The sequence below is a fragment of the Antechinus flavipes genome, chromosome 5 (assembly GCF_016432865.1).
Source record: "Antechinus flavipes isolate AdamAnt ecotype Samford, QLD, Australia chromosome 5, AdamAnt_v2, whole genome shotgun sequence".
NCBI classification, from domain to species: domain Eukaryota; kingdom Metazoa; phylum Chordata; class Mammalia; order Dasyuromorphia; family Dasyuridae; genus Antechinus; species Antechinus flavipes.
In genome coordinates this window covers 142,432,118-142,452,899 of record NC_067402.1, presented here as the reverse complement: position 1 = coordinate 142,452,899, position 20,782 = coordinate 142,432,118, and the positions used below count along the sequence as shown (strand labels likewise).

Sequence of the window (20,782 nt, the reverse complement as noted above, 5' to 3'; positions counted from 1 at the left end):
TTTTAATCCAGTTCTGGATACATTGCAGGCCAGATATTTGACACCCTTGGTAAAGTAGATACAAAACTGGTCTTGAAGCTCAAAAGTCCTTCATTCAAATCTTACCTCTTATAGACACTATCTGTTTGATCCTGAGCAATCTCTCAATCCCTCTAGCAATTCTTCATCACACAACCCTGGTTGTGTGGATGTTGATGTGGATCTCTGTAGATAGAGAATTCCCTTACCTGAAAATCCCTATAACAATTAAATCACAGGTTTATTTCTTGTTCCTAACTTATCTTATCTCTTCCATGGCCCAGAATAACTATTCCACATTAACTAGAGCAATGATTGAGATTTTTTGAACTCAAGAAAAATACTTAAAACTGTTCACTGTAAGCAACACAAAAGGTACTCTAAGTTGTTAGGGAGAACACAGTACTCCATGGGGGAAGAGAGAGACATAGATCTTTGGTCATTCCATGGCTGCTTCTCAGATGCTCCTATTGTACTCCTTAGTCTGCTCAAAGAAGCAGGACATTTGATTTTAACTAATTATTCTTAATAATTATGTGCTAGGGAAAGGGATCTACCTGTGCAAAAATATTTGGGGCACTCCTTTTTGTAGTGACAAGAATCTGGAAACTGGCTACCCATAAGTTGGAGAATGACTGAATAATTTATGGTATATGAATGTCATGGAATATTATTGTTCTATAAGAAACAATCAGCAGGATGATTTTAGAGAGGCCTGAAGAGACTTACATGAACTGATATTAAATGAAATGAGCAGAACCAGGAGATCATTATATATGGCAACAACAGGATTATACATCAATTCTGATGGACGTGACTGTTTCCAACAATGAGATAATTGAGGCCAGTTCCAATGATCTTAGGATGAAGAGAGCCATCTACATTCAGATAGAGGACTTTGGGAACTGATTAAGTTTCCCATTAGCATTTTCATCCTTTTTGTTATTGTTGGCTTGCATTTTGTTTTCTTTCTCATTTTTTCCTTTTTGATCTGATTCTTCTTCAGGGAATTTAATTATATAAATATGTATGCACATATTTTAACATATTTAACATATACTTGCCATCTAGGGGATAGGATGGGAAGGAGGGGAAAATTTGGAATACAAGGTTTTGCAAGGGTCAACGTTGAAAAATTATCCATGCATATGTTTTAAAAATAAAAAAGTTCAATAAAAAAATTATGTGCTAACCAGAGGCTGAGGGTATATCTCAGTCCTTGAGTCTTATCCTGCTGGAGGTGCACCTCATTCCCAGTGAAATGGTAATCAAAGGCAACTCCTCTCTGGTCATGGGGGAGAGGCCATTTGGCCACATCACAGTCTATTAATCCCTAGTTGGCCCTTATCCCTAGAACAGTATGTACTTTCAAAATACAGCCCTGAAAGGTCAACACTTTGGTCATTGAGAGGGACCACCTGCCAGAACAAATATGGGTTTCTCTTTCTACCTACAGCCTGAACTGAATCCCACCAACTTCTCCCTCTGCTCTCTCCCTCTCCTTTCTCTCTGGGAAAGATAGCCAAGTTTCCATTTGAAATTCTGACCATCTAGTAGAATCCCCACCATCCTCAGTATAATAGCTCTTTACCCATTCAAATACACAAAAACTTCTTCCTTAAGAAAGTATAGATGCTATCAGTTCTTTTAAATTTCCCACACCAAAATTTTATACCTTAGAGAAAAGCCCAGTCATTCCTCCCTAGTTTTAGCTCCTCCATCAATTAGTCTCAACAAAGACAATGTGAAACCTTGTCTAGAAACCTAGGCTGAAATACTGACTTTGACATTAGATATTAGACCTATTATATTCCCTCTGTGAACCTCTTTTCTTCAAGTATAAAATGGGCATAATTATATTTATACCTACCTAGCTCATGGTGACAGGGAAAAGAATTTTTTAAACATTTCAGTACTGCAAAATTGTAGTTATTATCAAAAATTTTCCTTGCATTATGATTTCAAACTCCCAAATTTATTTCCTAATTTATCTTAAAAGCTATTCTTTAATATCTATCTCATTATTGTTCAATCACTTTAGTCATGTCCAACTCTTCATGATCGCATTTGAGGTTTTCTTGCCAAAGATACTAGAGTTGTTTGTCATTTCCTTCTAAAGCTGATTTTATAGATAAGGAAACTGAGGCAAACAGGGTTCAGTAACTTGCCCAGGGTCACATAGTTAGTTACTACCAGCAAACTGTGGGTTGCAGCTCCACATGGAGTCATATAAGTGAACGTGGGGATAGCAAAACATTCAGCAACAGTAAAAGGTATCAACTATTCCACCAGGATTTAATTCTTTATGTAAAAATAAATAACCACCTCCATCTCATTAGCATGCAAATTTGCTTTCATCTTTAATAAATAGCAAAATTCTATATTAAAGAATTATTTTAAAATAAATTTCTTTATAGTTTATTATCAGTAAAGGTTTGATTGGTTATACCTATTTTATACACCTATTTATTTGGGGTTGTATAAAAATTTCTCTGATAAAAAAAGAATCCTAGATAGAAAAAGTTTAAGAAGGCCTGCTTTAAAGGATAGTATTTCAAAAGATTTAATAACAGATAAATAGATAAATTATTTCTTATTTAAACTAAGTGAGCTCTCTAGACAAAGGTATTATCTCTCTTGAGATGCTGGCATATTTAATTAAAGGAGCTTTTTACTTGTATTCCCATTCTATAACTGCCTTGCTTTCACTAAGAAAGCAGTGTTTTTCTCAAGTAAAATTAAGGTTTGGGGATTGGTTCTTGTCAACCTACATTTGTGTTTTATTGAATAAATTTGCACATATCTCGTAATGTATTTAATTTACAATCATTTCTAGGAATTTGGATTTAAAGTGTGAATCTTTAAGAATTACAGACACAAAATTATCCAATAGTTGTCTCATGAATTTACCATCTGTTACCTTTTTGATAAAACAGCATCACCGAAACCAAATACCTTAACATGGAAACTGATTTCACTGTTCAATGCTTTGAATACTCTAAAAGAAAATCCTGGAACAATCAAAAGCAGAAGAAAGAGAAAAACAGTTTTAAGCTTTTTCTTTCTCTTTATGAATACCATTAATTAAATCTTAATAGCCAGGTGTTTTTGGACTCCTTCAAAAGTATTGGCTTTTCCTTCACAAAGCTATCACAAAAACACAATATATTGCTAACACTGAAAAAATGTCATTGTTATGCATAAATAGTTGAGACATCCACAGATAAATGCAAAATTCCAACTCCCTTTCTTCGCTACAGAATTAATGGAGTGTTCTGTTAAGTCAAAACAATGAATTTTCTTTCTGGCAGAGTTACAAAAAAGATTTTTCCTTTCAAAAGTGAATATAAGGCTGCTTTTAAATCTCAGGATATGAATTCCATCTATTTTCAGTGAACCTTGCATGTATCTCCTGTCACCCTTTTCTAAAACCTGAATTTTTCCTAATGTTAAACCAGACCAATATTTCCCATTCTTCTCTTGATGGCTATAGTAAGAGCATAAATCTTAGCTGATGGGGCAGGGCTGCCCCTCTCCTTTTGAGTCATAGGTTGGGAAAAGCTACTTGGAATCATAACTTCTATCCCTCCTTTTTTGGAAATCTTTTGAGAAGCAGCAACCTGAAGAAATAAGTATAACTCCCAACTTCTTAAACGGTGGTTCATGAATCCCTATGGGCTCTTGTAACTCAATGTGAGGGTCGTGAAATGATGATTTGTTATCAGAAAATGTTTGATTCGCATACCTATTTTCTGTACCTGTATCCCTAGACTCTTGTAAAAATGTCTAGAGCAAAAAAGGATCACAAGAGGACAACGTTTAAGAAGCCTTAGTTGTAAGTCAGCCCAGGGATTGGGGTGCTAGAAAGGTAAACAAAGAAAAGGCAGGACAATCCCCTGGAAAGCAAGACTCCATGGGAAGTGCAAATGAGACAGATGGATGCTAAGAAAGGTGAAGATAGGAGATCAACAGGACTAATTCCATCATATATAAAGAAACATAACTTCCTTGAAGAGATACTTTGTATGACAGTTTGGAAGTTAGTAGCAATAAGAGACATATCCACCAAGGAGGAACTGTTGAGTACAGTATCCAGGGAAAGTTGCTTGCTCAAATTTACATGGCTAAGAAATGGTAAAATCAATTTTTGAACACTCATCTCCTAACTCCAAGTCTTTCTTCTCTACTATGGAATGTATTGTTTATACTTATATTTATTTATTTATTATTACACTTTATTTATTGTGTTTTATTTATGTTTTATTTTAAACACATAATGTATATCTAAACATCTATATACATACATGCATGCATACAACATATATATATACCTACACACATACATATATATGAATGGGAAAGGGATCAGACTCATGATTTCAAAAGTTTAGGAAACTCCCAATGAGGAAACTCCCTCTACCCATATAGAATAGCACTTGAATTGCAGTTTGTAGTCTTAAAGAGAAGCCTTAAAGAAAGCATGGGAAGATTGTGGGGCTTGCCTCTGGTTATGTTGCCAATGTATGTGGCAGAAGTATTTGAGTCCCTGGCATCCTTACAATACTGCCAGCTGTTCATCTACTATTCCACATTGTCTCTTTATATTCTATACTCTGTATAGAAATATAATACAGAAATAATAATTCTGTATTATTTCATTCAGGCCACACAACAATCCTGGAAAGTATTATTATCCCCACTTTACAGGTGAGGAAAATAGGTAAACAAAGGTTAAATAATTCAACCAGGGTCATACTTTTAGTTAAGTGTTTGAGGCCAAATTTGAACTACTGTTTTCCTGACCCCACATCTACTACACTACTAACTGCCTCACATATGCACTCTTATACAATGTATACATATATACATATACATACATATGTTCATACATGTACATAGAGAGATAGATACACAGATAGATAATTCTGCTATAACATGAATTTCCAAAATGTAAATTTGTTCCCACTCAATTGATTCATTAAGGGAAAATTTTAAGAATAACTAGAATTTTAAGTTTGTTTCTATAAGATTTCTTCAGAGAAAACCAGTGAGATAACATAGAAAATAGTTTCATTTTACAACTCAGACACTTCAACTTTTGGGATACCTACTTCTACCAGCAAAATCCAGGTCTTTGTGAAGGTGAAGTGCCACATTATTATCTTCTGAGGGAATAATAACTGTAGGCAAAGGATTTTTGGACTACATCATCTCACCTTTCCCCAACTTTTCTCTCCACCTCTATTCCCTTTTTCCATGGTCTGTGGCCTAAAGACCCCTGAAGTTCTGTCTGAGTCACTAGCTCCCCAAAGCCTGGGGCACAGATTAAGCAGTAGCCACTCAAGGATATGGACTCTGCCACTATTTATTTTAGTATTTGTGTATTTCTTGACAATTTAATATGTATGAGACTTATTATTAGACTACTTTATTGGACTCCCACTTTTTGTGTGTCTCTGTGAAGATTTTGAATATTTTGACTTTATCTCCACTTTTCCCATACATACTTTGGTCTTTCTTGACCTATTTTGCAATGGGGTCCTTTATCAATTAGTTGACTTTTTAATAAGGAACAACAATATTTTTAAACAAACATTCAATTTTTTAAAGTTTAGAACATTTATACTTCTAAAATCATTAAATCTTAAAACTGCACTAGGGGTTGGTCACACCCTGATATGTGTGTACATGTTATATATGTGTTATATGTATATACATGTATTTATACAGAAAACCAAATTTTCCAAAGAAACATAGATTGTATTTGTACTACATGTTCTCAGTGTGTACATATATAACCAGAAGAATTAATTTTCCAAAGAAACAGTCTATATATGTATATATAATTTCACAGCATTACAAATTGTTCAATACCATATTTCTACATACAACTATAAGTACCACACCTTTCAGGTTTTATGCAGATGTACTTTGTTTCATTGTTCTCTACTTTAGTAATAAACACTTTAAGAACTATTCTCTTAAGGTTTGTTTCTTTGAATTGTCATCTTTTGCTTCTATTCCTTTGAAGTTTGTTTTATAAAATCAGCACTAACAAAAAAGAAGCCTTTTTTCTTATGCACCACAATACTCTGATATTGAATAAATCATGGCAGATGAAACTGCAGAAAGTTAAGGAGCAAGGCTAATAAGACAGAAATGGTGAAGGCATTAAATTATCAGTAGCTATAAGGAGCTGGGTGAGCTTCTTTTCTGACAGAGTAATTTGAGCCTAGGTATCCTGGCCTATAAGCTGCAGATGCATAGTTTATATGGTAATGAGGTGAACTGGAACAGTATTATCCCCAAATGAACAAGAAAATGGGGCAAAGAAGAGAAAAAGAAAACTTTACTTTCAGAATAGATTCATTTAATTTGAAATGCACATGTAATACAAAAGAAATAGCTATCCAAGGAGTTGGGTTCCTTTAAAGAAATAGGAGCTTGTATAGCCAGAGCTTAAGAAATCAAGGTTTGATAAGAAAGAAACCTGATGAACACTTAATAAGGTAAAGAAATGGAATATTCTCTGTTTCTCCAGTCTAGTCTCATTTTGCCAGGTTATCAGAGAACTCTGGTTTTGTGGGACTCTTATGGGAAAGATGAATACTTTTTTTTTTAATAATTGGATCCTTCTTGGATTTCTATGACAAAGAGAACTGAGTTTCAATGGATAAATGATGGACAGAAACAGCTGCACCCAAAGAAGGAACACTGGGAAACGAATGTGAACTATTTGCATTTTTGATTTTCTTCCCGAGTTATTTTTACCTTCTGAATCCAATTCTCCCTGTGCAACAGGAGAACTGTTTGGTTCTGCAAATATGTATTATATCTAGGATATACTGCAACATATTTAACATATATAGGACTGCTTGCCATCTTGGGGGGGGGAGTGAAGGGAGGGAGGGGAAAAAACGAAACATAAGCGAGTGCAAGGGATAATGTTGTAAAAAATTACCCTGGCATGGATTCTGTCAATACAAAGTTATTATTAAATAAAATAAAATTAAAAAAAAATAATTGGATCCTTCTGTTCCTTGGAGCTGATGGGGCAATTGAGAATAGAAGGAAATAGGAATGACCAGAAGCAAATGAAGCTATGTGGAATAGCAGAATGTGTATCTGATAAACTTCAGGAGGATAGGATTAGGTTTGAATCTTGCCTCTGATGCTTAATTGGTTTTGTGATAAGTAAGTCATTCAACTTCTCTTGGTTTCCCATAATACTTGAGAAGCTGCCTCAAAAATATGATGCTTAAATGAGATGCATGCTTAGCATTGTGAACCATATTATGAACACGAGCTATTATACATAGTTATCACTATATTATAACATGCCTGTATATTATATACATAGTTATTATTACATTATACATGCATATATAATATATACATGATATATCCTATTATATATAGAACAGCTAGATGGTGCCATAGTGCATAGAGAGCTGATTCTGGAGTCAGGAAATGTCATGTCTCAGTTTCTTCATCTGTAAAAGGGGGGGGGGGATAATAGCACTTACTTTCAAGGGTTGTTGTTAGGATCAAATAAGATAAGAATGGAAGTGTTTAGCACAGTGCCTGGCACATAATAAGCATATTAGTTATTACTAAAAGTGTTCCTGAGACAGATGAAAGTTCTGCAGTAATTATTGCATTAAATTTTTGCTGACTTCATGATTTGGGAAGGTTTCTCTAATGCTAGTAGCAAACAGGAACCATGCTGTTTATAGTTCACTTGCCATTTGCCTCCCCACTTATAAACAAATAAATTATTCTTTCCCCAGGTTTATATGAAAGAAACCACCCAGGCATTCATATATGATAAAACAACATTAAAATGTTTAGAAACTTTATATTTTCTGTTTAAAAGTTAATAAATATTTTATATAATAGAAATACTCTTTCAAAATGTAGTTGTATAGGAAACAGATTTGTAGTTGATCCTATTATAGCTATGCTAAGGGCACAGGCAGATTGATGATTAATGTACAGAACTTGTTATTGTATTTAAATATAAATACCCTAAATCAACAGTTGATGTAGATTCCTACTGAGTACAGGGATGTTTGTTTAAGACTAGAGTGGAAAATTACTTTCTGAACTTTTCTCTGCATACCTCTCAGCCATAACTCCCTTTCTCCTCTTTTCCTTCCTCCTTTCCTCCCTCCTTCCCTGCCTCCCTTCCTTTCTCCCTCCCTGCCTCCCTTCTTCCTTCCCTCTCTTCCTTCCTTCCTTCCTTCTTCCTTACCTTACCTTTTCCTCCTGTTTCTTTTCCCAGTCCCTAATTCTCATTTCTTTTCCTCTCTTTCCTTTTTATTCTCCTCCTTTTCCCTATCTTGTTCCCTATCCCTCCATCTCTCCATTTTTTCAACATTCTCTCTTTTCTCTCCTGACTTTTGCCACAAAGAAGGGAAAAGGAAGTCACTTACTGGTAATGAGTCTCTTCATACATCCTCAGCAACCAAGGATATAATGTCACCAAGACTGGACACTCAGTGTCACCAAGCTTATATTTGAGCATAGTAAGATATATGAGAGTTGTATTCTGGGGCCTTTGAGAAACCAGGACCAGCTCCCTATTATTATGAGACACCAAAATAGACTTTTTTTGGTGGGACCTTCTCATGAGTTTTTGAACCTAGAAAATACATCATGACTGTTTATTGAATCAAATCATTTGAGTAATGCGGAGCTCTCAGTCAACATCATATAAGATCATCGATTTCAGAGTTAAATAGAATCAGAGTTAAATCATCATCCAGTCTAAACCCCACATTATATTATTCAATTACTATTAACAGGATGTCAATAGATTCTTTCTTATTTTTAACCCTCATTTCTCTTAGAGTCTTGAAAGACTCCCAAGTATTTGTACCACGTATAAAATTTGGGAAAGAAGAGAATATAGTCTATATAACATTTTAAAATTATTTTTTAAAAAGAATTATATAAAGAAAGTAAACCTCCCAAACACTGTTAGTAGTCTTGAACTCAGACATTTTGACTTCTACTTGTCTATAAGTTTTTACTGACTTAAAAAAGCTATTAATATCCTGTTGGCTTATAATTTTTTAACTTCCTGAGAGACCCTAGCACAGTACTAGGCACAAAAATTCCTCAATAAATACTTGCTGAATTTAACTGAGATGAATGGTTAGCTTGATTCAGCCTATCATCACAAAATTAAGAGATAAGAGCTTTAAATTTATAAACTCTGAGATGTCACTATAATCCTAGTTCATACATTGTAATACTATTAGGACTTCCATGCAAGGATAATGAACACACTAAGATATTGTAGACTTAGCAAGATAGCTAACTACCAAGTACATACAAAGACAGCCGTACCAATTCCACAATTAAGGAGAATAAATTAATCCAGGAAGACTTCAAACTCCTGCTAATTCTTTTACTAAATACTGATTTAATGTTAGGTTACTCACTTGACTTTAAGTTATTTTGCCTTTATACATTTTTATTTCCTTATTTATAAGACAAGGGGAATGTACTGGATAATCTCCAGAGTCTTTTTCAGTTCTAGCAATTTATAATGGTATTAGTAATGTGCTAGTAAATGTTTAACAATCAGCTTTTCAAGGAGAAAAAAAATGTAGGCATGACATACTTTTAAGTTTAACATGGACTATTAATATTTTCTCTATCACTTTTTAAGTCTACACCATCAATAACCCAGCACACTCTTAGGTAATCTGCAGGAACAAATGCCCCTTTTAAGGAAAGAAGTAATAGTTCATCAAAAGCCAACAATAATTTAATTAAAGTTTTCTGTCTTTGGGATGAGAGGAATACACTTTTTATTGGGAAGAAAAATATTTTGGGGTAAAGGTGCCAAAACAAATGAAAGAGACAAGGAGAGGAAGGGGAAATTGCAGTTAAATCTTCAACAAATTCAACGAAGTCATTCAAACATGAGCAAAAACAGGAGTTGGAGTAGGCATAGCAGCCAAAATATGTCTTTATTTGGAAAGGCACTGAATGAAACAAATTGCTTACCTTAGAAGTAAATATAACTATTTGGAATGATGTGTTCTAGACCAACACTAGAAAAGTACTCAGTAATGGTAAAATCAAACCTCAAAGAAGGAAATACAATATACTGAAAAAAATAGGATAAGTAAGAAACAACCTTCTACAATAACAAAGGATAATTATGGGTAATTGGAGGTATATTCTAAAACAATTCGAGGAAAACAGAAAATCTTTGCCACTATACCAGGAATACAGAATAAAGCTTGCCACCTCTGCCTCTCCCTTTTTCAGCACTGCCAACTGCAACCTTAAAGATAATTAATTACAAGCTGACAAATGCCAAAACAAATGTCAAAAGACCTTTCTTTCCATTAATCCAACCGATAATGAAGGCTAGGGAAATTTCTGAGTTAAGTCAGCTCGACAGCTGCCTGAAAATTAGCCAACTGGTATAGCCCTGATGAAAATGCTATTAATGTGTTGATTAGCACCCAAGTATGTTGGTCTATAGTGGTTTCACAAAAGAATATTAAGAGTTCCTCTAAGGAAGAAGTTGGTGGAAACAGTAAACTGAGAAAGTTTTTGTAATCAATGGATCTGATAAAGGTCTAAGATTCAAGATGTGTAACATAAATATGTAAGAATAAAAAAATTGCTCCAAAATTGGCCAAATCATTGTCTCCAAAAAGAAATAAACTTTGCTTATCCTTTGACCCAGAAATAGCAATACCAGGTATATACCCCACCAAAAGTCGAATTCAGAGGGAAAGGACCCACATATACATAATATAAATAGCCACACTTTCTTGGTAGCAAAAATGAGAAACAAAATGGGTGCTTATCATGTGGGAATATCTGAATAAAGTATGCTTGTTAATATAGTGCAATACAGTTCATCCTAAGAAATGATGAAAGGAATGATTTCCAAGTTTCTGGAGAGATTTGAATGATTTGATGCAATGTGAAATGAATGGAACCAGAATAAACAATGACCATAATAATTTAAAGGAAAATAATTTTGAAAGGTAACAAAACTCTGATCAATGCAGTTATCATTCATGATCTCAAAGAACTGATGACAACTTCTTGGCAGAAATGAAGTAACTGGTAGGAGAGTCAAATGAGAAATTTACTTTTAAATATGACCAATACATTGGCTTCTTTTTTCCTTGATCACTCTAACGTAATTCAAAAAAAGTGTTTCCAGTTGAGCAGGAAACAATAAATTAATGGGTAATGAAACAAATACACAAAAAATAACATCATTAAAATATTGTGGTTTTATATCCTCAGGACCTTCCCCTCAATCAATATTGGCAAGATAAGTATGATTTACGGAACTTAAATGCTTTGCAGAAATCCCTAGCCAGGGTTAAGATTGGAAACCAAATATTTAAGTAGCCGTAAATTTAGCTCTTATGAAAGTCAAAAATATGAAAGAAATGCATTTTAGTGTGGCTGAAAAATAATACAATTCATGTATAGAGAAGGTCTAGCCTTTGACAGCTATGTTGGTATTGATAAGTTTCAAATCATATGGTCACATATTCTTCCATTTTTTAAGCTCTACTAGATGTTGTCTGTTCTTGACTTAGGTCATTTACCATATCCTACTAGCTATTATAATTATTTTTATGTTTCTCTTCACTGGTAGATTACAACCTCCTTGAGGGCAGATGAACTATTATTTCTATTTTATATAACCTATACAATTTAGCACAAGGCTTCCACATTCAGTTTAATTCAACAAACATTGAGCTTTACTTTATTACTTTTATTTGTATTATTATTTTTCTGCATGTAATGCACCCTAGTAGATGCTACAAATACAAAGAAAAAATGAAACAGAATTTGATCACAAGGAACTTACATTCTATCGAGATATAGCATGTGTAAATAAATGCAAAGATGAGCATAAAGGAGGACAAGGGAGAATTCAAACAAAAGGGGTTTGGAAAAATTTCAGGAAAAGAAGAATACTTGCAAATGGAGACATCAAGAAAGATTTCTTTGAGGAGATATTGGGAACAGAACTGAGTTCTGGAGAAAGATTGTTGTTGTTGTTCAGTTGTATAGTTGTGTCCAACTTTTCATGATTCCATGGACCATTGCATACCACGGCTATCCATTGGTTTTCTTGGCAAAGATACTGTCGTAGTTTGCCATTTCCTTTTCCATATTATTTTACAGGTAAAGAAACTGAGGCAAGCAGGATTAAGTGATTTGCCCAGAGTCACACAACTATTGAATCCATATTTGAATTCAGGTCTTCCTGATACCAGGCTTAGCAGTTAATCCACTGAGCCATCTAGTTGCCCTGGAAAAAGTAAAAAGTCTTAAATATAAAGATAAGGAGAGAGTATGTTTCATGTATGGGAAATGATTACTGCAAAAGTACAAAGGTGAAATGGAACATTGAGTTCAGAGAACAGCCAGTAGCTCAAATTGTTTGGAAAGCAGAGTACATGAAGGGAGATGATGTGAAATGTATCTGGAAATAGAAGTTCTACAAATATTTGGTTTAGAAGCTTACACTGATTTCCAATCCCTGAGCATCCCTACTGTGAGGATCAAGATGGTATCCTGGGAAATGACAATTTCAATCTAGAAGTTCTTTTTGTCCTTTGTCCTATTCAGTTGTGGGAGAAAGAAGGGAAGGGGAGCAGAGGAGTAATTTGGGATTTAAGCATTTTTTTCCTTTGTTCCCTCATCCATAATTCATCCTAGAAACATAACTCTGCCTTGAGAACATAGAATGTCATTTGCATACTATGTTCCATTTTTAGGTAGAAGGGAAATTCTAGTTCAGATCATTTGGGGTAGATAAAGAGATACTGTCACCATGTTTTTAATGTTTATGCTTTATGTTATTTGGTAAGCAATTTTTACTATCCTTTTTATTATGAAGTGAAAGATTTGTTTCCACCACTCATTCCACCAGACAGTTCCCTGGTTCATCAGAATACATGAAACTGTAACAGAAGTCATCAGGCATTTTTCCTTGTATGAATTTTTCCAGACTTCTGAAAGTCACATGATCAAACATGGTACCTTAGTAAGACTTCTGATGTACTTTAAGATCTACCTAAATATCACTGATCCTATTTTCTGAAAATGATGCTCTAATTTAAATCTGCTTTATTTTTGGAAGAAAGAAAACTACATTTGGTCATAGGCATAGGCATAGCTAAAACCTGCTATCTTCTTTGGGACATATCTTTTGAGGAGATGTTATACAGAGAAAGGAGGGAAGAGGAAAAAGGTTTAAAATTTAAGCCCCCATACCAGATGGTTTGATTCTCTACGGTTTGCTAAGGCTTCCAGTGACTTTTATGTTTATTAGACTATAATGCTCTCTTGGATTAACTATCCCTTGAGAGTCTAGTGGTGATGAGAATGGGGGACAACTAAAGCAAATAATTATGTGGGTCATGAACTCTTCTGTTTCTACTGGTCTTTGTCTTTCCACAGGCAAGTCTATTGAAAATGACCATAATGGGCACTCCTAGAAAGAAAGGTGGAGAGAAGGAGCAGGGCAGATGTCCCAGAATGGGACTGGAGGAAATTTTGTATATATCACTATTACCAGATAATTCCAACAGCCAGTTCCTACATCTCGGCCTCAGGGGATCTTTGTTTTAATGCCAGCCAAGGGGGGTACCACCCCAAATGCTTCTGAAGCTCCCCTAAGCTTTGAAGCTCCAGCCTTCCCAAAGCACAGTAATTGCAGGCTTTGCAGTGTCCCAGTGTCTCATTAGCACTCCATTTCATTGTCCTGTATAAATTCCTAATGGTTTCTTAGAGGTAGGTTTCTTGATCCCTTTGTTCTCAGAAGGGGGTCTGAGTCTGGAGGGAAGAGGAAAATGAGAACTAATGAGCAGAGTTCTTTGGTGGAGGTCTTGCAAAATTAACACATACAGTATTCTCAATTAGAGCAAATTAGCTAAAGCCCAGGCTTGTCCTGGAGACAATTTAAGCGTGCCCAAGGTCACTGGAAATAGCCTGGTGAGAAATCCCATGACCTCTACTTGTCCTCTTTAAAATTTGTCTTTCTTCTGAAGGGTTAAGTGGGATCAAGGAAAGGAATTCAAATGTAGAGGACAAAACACTCTCACTCTTCTTGGCCAAAAGCACAAACACTTCTTGACCTCCCTGAGCTACTCTCTGATTATGGACCAAAGTTAAGACTGTATAGCAGGGGTGAGTCCCCATTAATCATTTCAGGGTCCTCTACATCATGCTTGAGCTCATGATAATGTCTCTGCCTTATTAATATTGCTACTTAATGGTTGTTCTTCAGAACAAAAGGAGAGCAGAGGGCTGGTGTGCAGGGGAATCTGAGTTGGGTTTGCTGTCACCATGGAAACACCAGCCACTGCCAGCTGGCAAAAAAACCCTTATCTGCAATTCTATTATTACATTTTTTTTTCAAATCTATGTCTATGTGGCTCTGATTCTGAAGAGCCTTCTTGGGATTTCTATGGTCTTAAAAGGGTTAATCTGAAAAGAAATGAATGAGAAATTCAATAGCTGGTTTTTGTTTTTCTCCGTAGTTCTTCATTTTCTTCACTAGGTTGAATTTCTATTCCAAGGGAGAGGGAGAATTATCTTTATCACCTCCTTTGTTGCTGAATAACAGGACCTGTTGTCCACCCTTTTCTTTGTTAATTAGTAAGCCTAGGAATAATAAATGCAACTGCATTGTGACTCTTAATTAAACTGTTTTAAAACACCACATTTCATACAATATGGTGCAGTGGGAAGAGACCTGAATTTGTAGCATTAGAATGAGAAGTTCTAATCAAGCCATATTATTAGGAATTGGTGCCTTAATTTCCCTGGGCCCATTTCTTTATTTTTAAAATGAGAGGTTTTAAGACTAGATGAATTCTTAGGTGCCTTCCAGCTCTGATCAAGGATCTATGATCCAGTGCCACTTCTTCTCATGTTTTTAAAGGACATGCATGTGAGAAATGTCAGGCTTTAGGATTGAGAAATTGACAATAGATTTTTACAGTTTGTTTTGCAGGGATTTTATAACAGAAGGAGCAAATTAAGGAATGGATGGATTTCTCTACTTGGAAGATGTCTACTCCCATGCCATCCCATTTGAAGAAGAGACTTCTAGCAACTGATCACTTAAGGGTACCCTCTGATAGTTCTACTCAAGTGACTTTCTAGGAAGATAAGTCATTTCTGATAACTACAACTCTCAAAATGGAATTATTGTAATGCAATTACCCTTTCCACACTGCAACTTTTCCCACCAAAGGCTTCAATATATCATGGGTTAGCATAAGAAATTAAATGGGAATTTGAGGGGAAGTTTTATGGAAGCTACAGATGACAGGTGAAGGCCAACAGATTACACAGAACCTATGACCAAATACTTAACCCAGATTTTGAAGAAATGGACTTTTTTAGTAGTAAGGGAAAGCCAAAATATTTTAATCAGATTTTCCAAATCTTGGAAGCACTGATTTCTAAGCCCTGAAATGTGGAAGGGATAGCTGTATTTCAGAATTGAAAGGAACCTCAATCCAGCTGATATCCAAACAGAAATTCCTTCAACAACAGTCTCAACAAATGTTCATTAAGCTCTTACTTACAAAGATCATCCATTTTACTTTGGGACAACTATAGGCGTTTGGAAATTCATCCAAACCAAAATCTACTTCTCTGAATCTTTTACCTGTTACTTCTGCTTCTTCCCTCTAAGCCCAAGAATAATACAGCCCATCCTTCCTCAGGACAGTATTTCAAATACTTAAAAATAGGTATTGTGCTTTCTCTTATCTAAAGCTCTTCAATTCATTTAACACTGAGAATGTAATCATTAAGGAAAGGAATTGGAGGAGGGTTGTTTTTGTTTTTTGCTTTATTTTTAATGTAGGTGATTTTGGGGAGGGTGAATCTAGACTGTGATTCCACTAGTATAGTCATATCAAATCATCAAATTTTTTAATTTGATATTTTTTAGCTGGATAAATTACTTTTTTTCATTTAGAAAAAGAGCTTTTTTATTTTCAAAATATAGGCAAAGATAGTTTTCAATATTCACCCTTGTAAAACCTTGTGTTCCAAATTTTTATCCTTCTCTTCTTCACATTCCCTTCCCTAGACAGCAAGTAATCCAATATATATTAAACATGTGTGATTCTTCTATATATATATATTTCTATATTCATCAAGCTGCACAAGAAAAATCAGATCACTCCCCCCCCAAAAAAAAAGACAAAGAAAAAAAAGCAAGCAAACAACAAAAATCATGAAAATGCTATGTTGTCATCCATATTCAGTCCCCATGGTCCTTCCTCTGGTTTTCTTCATCACAAGACTATTGAAACTGGCCTGAATCACTTCACAGCTGAAAAGAGCCTCATCCATCACAGTTGATCATTGTATAATCTTGTTGCCATGTACAGTGATCTCCTGGTTCTACTTACCTTACTTAGCATCATTTCATGTAATTCTCTCCAGGCCTTTCTGAAAAAAATCCTGCAGCTTATTTGTTATAGAACAATAATATTCCATAATATTCATATATTGTAACTTATTCGGCCATTCTCCAACTAATGGGCATCCACTCAGTTTCCAGTTCCTTGCCACTGCAAAAAGGACTGCCACAAACATTTTTGCACATGTGGGTCCTTTCCCCTTTTTTATGATTTTTTTTTATCAAACATTTTAAAGTACCTATTATTTGCTAATTAGACAGCTAAATAGTACAGTAGTTAGAGCACTGAACTTAAAATCAGGAAAACTCATCTTCATGAGTTCATGTCCAATTTTAGATACTAGCTGTGTGATCTTGGGTATGTCATCTAAACCTATTTGCTCTAGTTTCCTCTTCTGTAAAGTGAGCTGGAGAAGGAAATGACAAACCACGCCAGTATTTTTGTTAAGAAAAATCCCAAATGGGATGACAAAGAGTCGAACATGACTGAAGTGACTGAACAACAACAATAGGCTAAACATTGGGCTCAGCACTGAGGATACAAAGAAAGACAAAAAACAGTCCCTGTTTTTGGAGGAGTTCACAGTCAAATGAAATTCCTAGTATAAGGAACTCCAAATGAAAAAATTCCCTCTACTAAAGCATATCTCCAATTGTTTTGCAACTGGCAATGGACAATTGTCTGAAACACTAAGGTTGTGACCACTGTTCATCTGACTTATTCCAGGTCTTAACATCACATTGCCTTTTTCCTTACACATATACATTGCATTTTATTCTGTGGTAATTTATCACTGGACCACAGGACAAAAGATTTGGGTAAACTAAACTTCACTTACCCGAGTAAAATGCTTAATTTATTTCTTGATAGTCCAGGAGCCTAGCAAAATGCTTTGTCCATAAATACTTGCTGAATTATCAAAAGGATGATTAGTAAACACATAGAAAAGGAAGAAGTGATCATCAGAAAGAGCCAAAATTTCTTAATCAAGAAGAATCTCATCTCCTTTTTAGGCAAGGTTACACAGAGTGTTAGATTGGGGAGATGCACTATAAATAGCCTACCCAGATTTGATCAAAGCATTGAAAAATGTTTCTCATTCTTTTCATTAAGAAAAGAGATGTGAGCTAATGATAATAATAATAATAACAGCTAACATTTATATAATGCTTATAATGTATCGGGCATTGTGCTAAGTGCTTTATAATCATTTTCTCATTTGATCCTCTCAAAATGCACACTTAGAACGTAATAATAAGATGATGATAATAATCAACATCATTATCATCTCCTTCTCCTTCTCCTTCTTTTCTCTTCCTTCTTCCCTTCTCCTTCTCCTTTTCCTTCTCCCCTCCCCATCCTCCTCTTTCTCCTTCATCCTCCTCCCTCTCCTCCCCTTCTCCTTCCCTCTTCCTCCTTTTCCTACCACTCCTCTTTTCTCCTCCTCTTCCTTCTCTCCCCTCCTCCTCCTGAAATCAGCCTGCTCATAATTTTTTTTATGGAATAATAGTATTCCATTACATTTATATACCACAACTTGTTCAGTCATACCCCAACTGATGGGCATTCATTCAGTTTTCAATTCTTTGCCGCCAGAAGGAAAAAGTAGTTCAGGAGGAAAGAGTAAGGGCTGATGACTTTGCACAGCCCTCTCTTCCTTAAATCTAATTCACTTGCATATCATGACATCACCTTCCTGAAGCCGTAATCCTCTTGGAGAAGGAAGGACAGACAACAGTAAATTGTGTGTCAGGCACTGTGATAAATGCTCTACAATTATTATCTCAATTGATTATCACAACAACTATGAGAGGCAGGAGCTCTTATTCTTCCCATTTTACCCAGGAGAAAACTGAGACAAATAAAGACTAAATTACTTAATCAGCATTATACTGCTAATAAGTATGTGAGGTAAGATTTGAACTTGGGTCTTCCTGCCTCAATACCTGTCATTGTGCCCACTGTACCACCTTTATTCCACTTAGATGGCTTCAGAACTGGTTGAATGAATACCAAGAGTTAGTCTTTGATAGTTTTATGTCAGTTTAGAAGATGTCCACTGAAATGGACCAAAGATCTTTACCTGAGCCCATTCTATTTAACATAGATAGCATACTTATCTAATTATCAGATAGCTAAGTAGGAAGAGCTAGGTAACTTTTAGTGGAAGATGGAGCCAGGATCCAAAAATGCTCTTGGACAGACTAAATTGTAGAGTCAGCTTCAACAAGATGCACTACAGAGAAATTAAGTCTTACATTTGGGTACCAAAAAATTATTTTCACAAGTATTAGGCAGGTTTGGTCTGGTGAGAGAGTAGTTTATTGGATAGGAAGGGAAGAAAGATTGAGAGTTTTAGTGACTGTTAAGTTCCCTATGAATCAACAGTGATAATCTCAGCATCAAAGATTTAGCTCTAAAAGAAATCTCAACATTCTCTGTTCTTAGTACTTATTTGAGCCATAGCAGGGGTCCTCAAACTGCGGCCCATGGGCCAGATGAGGCAGCTGAAGATGTTTATCCCCCTCACCCAGGGCTATGAAGTTTCTTTATTTAAAGGCTCACAAAACAAAGGTTTTGTTTTTACTATAGTCCGGCCCTCCAACAGTCTGAGGGACAGTGAACTGGCCCCCTATTTTAAAAGTTTGAAGATCCCTGCAGAGTGAATGGAAGGTAGATCATAGATTCAGAAAGACTAGGGTTCACATTCTACCTCTTGGACCCATAATGAGTACATCATTTACTTTTTCAGTCTCCTAGACAACTGATCTACATTGATAAAGAGAATACCAATGAAATCACAATGAAATCAAATTTTCTTAAAATACCTCAGAAAAATATAAAATGTTATATGATTTTTGAGATTTGTACTTATTATTATTATTGCATATATCTAAATCATGAATACATTTGTTGCACATGAAGGTCTCTGAAAGTCAATGTGCCATTATACATAGAAAGATGGCCACCTCAGAGAGACCTTGATTCAAACCCACCCATATCCTCTCCATCCCTCACAGGGAGCTAGCCCTCTCTATTAATAAAGTTTACAATTCAAATCTTTAAAAGTTTTAATCTCTCATCTTTCCAGTCTTTGAAGTCATTTAAATAAACAGAAGCATTTCTATTGGAAAAAACTGACAGTCTGGATAACTTTATCTTCCTTGAAGCACTTGGAAGAGTCCCTCTGTCTTTAAAATCACCAATAGCAAGTGTTTTTGAGATTACAAAATTGGGATTGTCCAAGTGAATTTATGAGCCTTCCATTGACTATGTAGGGAATAAAAGATACCCAAGAAATAATTGCTTCACATGGGGAACACTCTCTCTTTTCCTCATCTATGAGACTAGAAGATTTACTTCCTATCCATAGCCAACAGTGATTCCATGAACAAATTGTCACTCTCCTAATTTATCACAATTCTGGCTTTCTCAAAAGCATAATAAAATTAGACAAGTGTTCAGCTTTTCATTTCAAAGCAATACCAATGTGGAGAGTAAGGAAAGATGAAGCAGAAACTCATCTTGCCAGACCTATTAAAGTTTTATTTTTCAAAAGCACAAAGAACAACAAATAAATCCAGAGATGAATACCAAAGTTATCTAATAAACAGAGGTCAATGAGAGCAGCACCTCTCAGCAAAAGGAATTCCCTTTCCCATAACAAAAAAAGCAACAGGACTACCCAAAACCAGCTGTCTCAGGTAAGTAGGGAGAAAAAAAGTTCCCCTTTTAATACAGTTGAATTTCAAGCAGCTTCTTGAGAAGGGAGAGCCTAGGGCCCAGTGAGGATGCTATGCAGAGTAATTTACTGAAGGTAAAACTCAGTTTAAAAAAATTGAGAATTCCAATAGGACAATTTAGCAGCGGACATTGGAGTTTGACTCCTGAACTCATAGGTGAATGTATTGCTAAATGTATAGTATAGTATAGAGAGTATAGCATAGAGAGGAAAAAATAACAATGACATTACCTGATTTTTCCATTTAGTCACCCCATTTTCTCTTTCTCTAGACAGAGCACTGAATTCTGATCTGAATTCTAATTCTTCAAATAATTTGTTTGCAGCTATGGGCAAATTGCTTAAGTACTCTGGGCTCAGTTTCTCAATTGTGATCCTCTAAGCCCTCTAAGGTAATCAGGTCATATATTAGTATCTCTGTTATATAACCAAGGAAATAAATGTAGGAAGGTTAAGAGATTTGCAGATAACACACAGCTAGTAAAGTAAATAAGCAAGGGACTGGAATTAATTAATCACCAAAAAATTACCTGAAGGAGTCTATTATGGGATATTTGAAATACAAATA

The 20,782-nt window shown here is 35.2% G+C and overlaps 1 long non-coding RNA gene across 1 annotated transcript in view; it reads right to left on the bottom strand.

The window, feature by feature from the left end:
* LOC127538856 (uncharacterized) overlaps positions 1-20,550 on the bottom strand; it is a 33,874-nt gene extending 13,324 nt beyond the window's left edge. The window contains exon 1 of the long non-coding RNA XR_007947768.1: positions 20,446-20,550. This is a non-coding gene — a long non-coding RNA (uncharacterized LOC127538856). The remainder of the gene's footprint in view (positions 1-20,445) is intronic.
* Positions 20,551-20,782: the final 232 nt, after the last annotated feature.